This window comes from Carcharodon carcharias, chromosome 14 (assembly GCF_017639515.1).
Source record: "Carcharodon carcharias isolate sCarCar2 chromosome 14, sCarCar2.pri, whole genome shotgun sequence".
Taxonomy (NCBI): Eukaryota; Metazoa; Chordata; class Chondrichthyes; order Lamniformes; family Lamnidae; genus Carcharodon; species Carcharodon carcharias.
Genome location: NC_054480.1, coordinates 3,398,607 through 3,404,606, shown reverse-complemented (window position 1 = coordinate 3,404,606; position 6,000 = coordinate 3,398,607). Strand labels below are relative to the sequence as shown.

The following is a 6,000-nucleotide window of genomic DNA, read 5'->3' as shown; positions in this document are numbered from 1 at the left end:
TGTTCCAATGCTCACATCCAGTGTACAATGTTCCAGTGCTCAGTGTTCCAATGTCCAGTGTTCCAGTACTCAATGCTCCAGTGCCCTATTGCTCAATATTCCAGTGCTCAATGTCTTGGTTCCCAATGCTCCGGTGCTCAATGCCCAGTGCCCACCGTTCCAGTGTTCAATGTTACATTACTCAATATTCCAGTGTAAAATGTTCTGATACTCCGTGTCCCTGTGTTAAATGCCCCGATGCTCAGTATTCCAGTTCCCAATGTTCTAGTGTTCAATGTTCCGCTGCCCAATGTTCCAGTGCTCAATGCCCAGCACCCAATGTTTCAGGGCTGAATGATCCAGTGTTCCGGTGCCCAGTACCAATAATCCAATGTTCAATGTTCCAGTGACCACAGTTCTGGGGCTCAATATTCCCATGCGCAATTCCCATCACCCAATGTTCCAGTGCCAATGTCCCATTCCTCCATGTTCCAGTGCTCAATGATTCAGTACCCAATGTTCCAATGCTCACATCCAATGTACATTCCAGTGCTCCGTGCTCCCCGAGTTCAATGTTCCAGTGTCCAGTGTTCCATTGCTCAATATTTCAGTGACCAGTATTCCTGTGTCTAATTTTCCAATGCTCGGTGTTCCAGTGTCCAATGTTCCAGTGCCCATAGGTCCAATGCTCAATGTTCTGATGCCCTGTGTTCCAGTGCACAATGCCCAGTGCCCCAATGTTCAATGTTCTGGTGCCCAATGTTCTAGTGCCCCATGACCAGTGCCAATGTTCCACTCTTCAATGTTCCAGTGCCCAATGTTCCAGTGCTCAGTACTCCCATACCCAATGTTCCAATGCACAATGTTCCAGTGCTCAATGCCCAGCACCCAATATTTTAGTGCTGAATAATCCAGTGTTCCAGTGCCCAGCACCAATGAAAAAAATGTGCAATGTTTCAGTGGTCAGTTTTCCAGTGTCCAATGCCCTGGGGGCCCAATATTCTAGTGCACAATCACCAGTGCCCAATGTTCCAGTGCCAATGTCCAATTGCTCCGTGCTCCTGTGCTCAGTGATTCAGTACCCAATGTTCCAGTGTGCAATGTTCCAGTGCTCCATGCTCCCCGTGTTCAATGTTCCAGTGTCCAAAGTTCCATTGCTCAATATTTCAGTGACCAGTGTTCCTGTGCCTAATTTTCCAATGCTCGGTGTTCCAGCGTCCAATGTTCCAGTGCCCATTGTTTCAATTCTCAATGTTCTGATGCCTAGTGTTCCGGTGCTCAATGCCCAGTGCCCCATTGTTCAATGTTCTTGTTCCCAATGTTTCAATGCCCAATGCCCAGTGCCAATGTTTCACTGTTAAATATTTCAGTGCCCAATGTTCCAGTGCTCAGTGTTCCCATGCCCAATGTTCCAATGCGCATTGTTCCAGTGCTCAATACTCAGCACCCAATGTTTTAGTGATGAATAATCCAGGTTTCCGGTGCCCAGCAACAATGAAAAAATGTTCAATGTTCCAGTGGTCTGGGTTCCAGTATCCAATGCCCTCGGGGGCCCAATATTCCAGTGCACAATCACCAGTGCCCAATGTTCCAGTGCCAATGTCCCATTGTTCCATGCTTCTGTGCTCAATGATTTATTACCCAATGTTCCAGTGCTCAATGTTCCAATGCTCATGTCCAGAGTGCAATGATCCAGTACTCAGTGCCTCCCGTGCCAATGTTATACTGTTCAATATTCCAGTGCCCAATGTTCCAGTGTTCAATTTTCCAGTGCCCAATGTTCCAGTGCACAGTGTTCCATTGCTGAATATTTCAGTGCCCAGTTCTCCTGTGCCAATGTTCCAGTGTTCAATTTTCCAGTGACCAATGCCCAGTGCTCAATGTTTCAGTGCTCAATGCCCAGTGCTCGATGTTCCGGTGCTCAATACCTAGTGCTCCATGATCCAGTGCCCAATGTCCAGTGCCAATGTTCCAGTGGGCAGTGTTCCACTGTCCAATGTTCCAATGCTCATTGTTTCAGTACCCAACGTTCTGGTGCTCAATGTTCTGATGTTCACACCCAGTCTGCAATGTTACAGTGCTCAGCGCCTCTGTGTTCAATATTCCAGTACCCAATGTTCCAGTGCTCAGTGTTCCATTGTTCAATATATCAGTGCCCAAAGCTCCAGTGTCAATGTTCCAGTGCTCAATGATCCAGTGCCCAGCATTCCTGTGCTCAGTGTTCCGGTGTCCAATCTCCAGTGCTCAATGTTCCAGTGTCCAATGTGTCCAATGTTCCCAGTGCTCAATGTTTCATTAGCCAATGTTCCAGCACCCAATGTTCCAGTGCTCAATATTCCTGTGCTCAATGTTTCAGTGCCCAATGTCCAGTGCTCCATGTTCCAGGTCTGAATATTCCAGCACTCAATGTTCCAATGCTCAATGTTCACTGTTTCAGTGCCCAATATTCCGTGTTCCATGTCCATTGCCCAATGTTCCAGTGTTCAGTGTTCAAATGCCCAATGCCCAGCACCAATATTCCAATGCCCAGTGTTCCATTGGGCAGTGTTCCAGTGCTCATTTATTCCGTACACAATGTTCCAGTATTCGGTGTTCGGATGCTCACGGCCAGTGAACAATGTTCCAGTGCTCAGTGCCCCAATGTTCAATGTTCCTACACACAGTGTTCCCATGCACAGTGGTCCATTGCTGAATATTTCAGTGCCCAGTGCTCCAGTGTAAATGTTCCAGTGCTCGATGATCCAGTGCCCAATGTTCCAGTGCTCAGTGTTCAGGTGCCCGATGTTCCCATGCCCAGTGCTCAATATTCAAGTGCACAATATTCCAATGATCAATGTTACAGTGCACAGTGTTTCAATGTTCAATGTTCCAGTGCTACGATGCCCAGTGCCAATGTTCCAGTGTTCAATGTTCCAGAGCCCAAAATTACAGTGCTCAATGTTCCAGTGCTCGGTGTCCCAGTGCTCAATATTCCAGTGCCCAGTGCTCCAGTGGCAATATTACAGTGCTCAATGTTCCAGTACCCAATGTTCCTGTGCTTAATGTGCCAGTGCCCAACATACTGGTGTTCAATGTTTCAGTGCTCATTGTCCAGCACTGAATGTCCCAGTGCTCAGGCCCAGTGTGCAATGTTCCACTGCTCAATTTTCTACTGCCAATGTTCCAGTGCTCGATGTTCTAGAGCACAATACCCAGTGCCCAATGTTCCAGTGTCCAATGTTCTGGTGCTCGGTGTTCCAGTGCTCAATGTTCCAATGCTCAGGCCCAGCATGCAATGTTCCAGTGCTCACTGTTCCAGTGCACAGTGACCAGTGCCAATGTTCCAGTGCTCGATGTTTCAATGCCCAATGTTCCAGTGCTCAATGTTCTAGTGCTCAATGCCCAATGCCAATATTCCAGTGCTCGGTTCCAGTGCCCAATGCCCAGTGTAAATGTTTCAGTACTCAATGTTCCAGTGTCCAATGGTCCCGTGCTAAATGTTTCATTAGCCAATGTATTAATGCCCAATGTTCCAGTGCTCAATGTTCCTGTGCTCAATGTTTCAGTGCCAAATGTTCCAGTGTTCAATGGTCCAGTGCCCAATGTCCAGTGCTCAATATTCCAGTGCATAATGACCAGTGCCAATGTTCCAGTGCTCAATGATCCTGTGCCTGATATTCCAGTGCTCAATGTTTCAGTGCCCTATATTCCAGTGCTAGGTGTTACAGTGTTCAATGTCCAGTGCTCAATGTTCCCGTGCTCAATATTCCAGCACCCAATGTTCCAGTGCCCAATGTTCCCATGCCCAATGTTTCATTAGCCAACATTCCAGTGTTAGATGTCCCAGTGTGCAATGTCCATGGTCAATGTTCCAGTGCTCAATATTCCAGTGCACAATGTTCCACTGTTCAATGCCTAGCACCCAATGTTTCAGTGCTCAATGTTCCTGTGTCCAATGACCAGTGCCAATGTCCAGTGCTCGCTTATCCAGTGTCCAGTGTTCCATTGCTTGGTGTTCTGGTGCCCAATGTGCTTATACCCAATGCCCAGTGTCCAATGCTCCAGTGCCCAATGACCAGTGCCAATGTTCCAGTGTTCAATGTTCCAGTGCTCAATGTTCCAGTGCACAATGCCAAGTGTTCAATGTTTCAGTTCCCAATGCCCCATTTCAATGCTCCAGTGCTCAGTGTTCCAGTGCTTAATGCTCCAGTGCTCAATGTTTCAGTGCCCAATGTTTTAGTGCCCAATGCCCAGTGCTCAATGTTCCAGTGCTCAATGTTTCAGTGCCATTCTTTCAGTGCACAATGTTACAGTTCCCAATGTGCATTGCTCAATTTTCAAGTGCCCAATGCCCAGTGCTCAATGCTCCAGTGCCCAGTGTTCAATGCCCTCTACATAATGCCTAAAGTCCAATTCCTAGTGTCCAGTGTTTCACCGTTCAATGTTCCAGCGCTCAATGTTTCAGTGCCCATGCCGAGTGCTTAACATTCCAGTGCTCAATGTTCCATTTCCCAATGCTTAATGTTCCAGTGCCCAATGTTCCAGTGAACAATGTCCAGTGCTCAATGCCCAGTGTCTTGTGCCCATTTCTCAAATCCAGCGCTCAGAGTTCCAGTGCCCAATTTTCCAGTTCCCAGTGTCCAAGGCCCAATGCCCGGTGCACAACACCCCAGTGCCCAATGTCCAGTGCCCAGTGGTCCAGTTCTCAGCCTGAGACACCTTGCCCTTGAATCCCAACGCAAAGTCTGAGTTATAGAGGGTGAGCTTTCCTTTAATGCCCCCAGCACCAAACTAGGGATAAGGTTGGCCTGGAGAGATGAATCAATCCCTCACAATGGGGATCAGCGAGAGGACTATTAGGTGTGAAATCTCGATGAATTCCGAGGGGCTGCTGAAGAAGACTTTCTTAGATTTAGACAATAAGATTTTAAATTTACACAATCGACCACAGGATGAGCAATGGAGCAAAGACAATGCCATCAGATTGCAAATTCTTCGTGATGGGAATATTCACAAAATTCCTTCTCAAGCAACTGTTCATTGGATCAACTCAAAATCTACAGAGAGCACCATATTTGGGGAATCAGATAAAAATATAAAGTGTGGAAAATAGGGTTGTGACAGAGTCGGGAGGGGGGGGGGTGGCTGGGGACGGTGACAGGGGGATTGGGGGTGTCAGGGGAACGAGGAAGGAGTAGGGGGGAATGGGGAGAGGGGTGGTTGGGGGGGGTGGGGTCAGGGGGGGCAGAGTGGGGTAGGAGACAGGGTACAGTGTGATGAGGACCACCGCTCACTACCTCAATCCTGTCCTAACGTGGTGTTCGCTCTTCAGTAACAGGTACTGGGTGCGAATGAGCAGAGGTGAACTGCACTATCCTGCCTCCTGGAGTTTATCAGCAGGAGGGAGGGGTTTAGCTGAATGGATCCGAGCAGAACAGGGAAGGCAGGTTTACTGATTGAATGTGAATCGTAGCAGCAGCAGAGAGAGGAAGGGGGTGGGGGGGGGAGGTGGTTAGGTGGTAGAGACAGAGACAGTGAGAGACAGGGACACACCGAGGGACAGGGACACAGGGAGACTCTGGGCGATGTGAGTCCCAGAGGCTGACACAGTCTCGCTTTAAGACGGGAGTTTGCGCAGAGCCCGGAGCGGAGACCACAGACTCTGCGGAGAAATCACAAGCGGAGAAGGAGCGGAGCTGGAAGCGGCAGCAGGAGCTGAGCCGGAGCCCGGGGGCGATGGCGGGAACCGGGGACCCGAGGAGCAGAAGCAGAGCGAGAGGCAGAGGAACGATCCTGCTTTCCTGGAGAACCTGCTACCTGCAGGCGCTGCTCTGGCTGTTGTCAGTCTGCGGAGAAGAAAGAACCTTCATCGTGGAGGTAGGAGGGCGAGGGAGGGAGAGAGGGAGGGAGGGGGCTCCACTCCGTCCCCGTCCCCGTCCCCGTCCGGAACGGGCGATGCTCCGGCGATGGGGCCGCGGGATTTTGATGCGCTGTTTTCGGGCAATCCTGGTCCAGAAGATGTACAGACTCAGCGCTGATTGG

At 49.4% G+C, this 6,000-nt stretch overlaps 1 protein-coding gene across 1 annotated transcript in view; it reads left to right on the top strand.

Moving 5' to 3' along the window:
• The first annotated feature begins 5,798 nt into the window (after window positions 1-5,798).
• mmp24 (matrix metallopeptidase 24) overlaps window positions 5,799-6,000 on the top strand; it is a 127,049-nt gene continuing 126,847 nt past the window's right edge. Inside the window, exon 1 of the mRNA XM_041204652.1 lies at window positions 5,799-5,835. The gene's annotated coding sequence lies outside the window, so the exon portion shown is untranslated. The remainder of the gene's footprint in view (window positions 5,836-6,000) is intronic.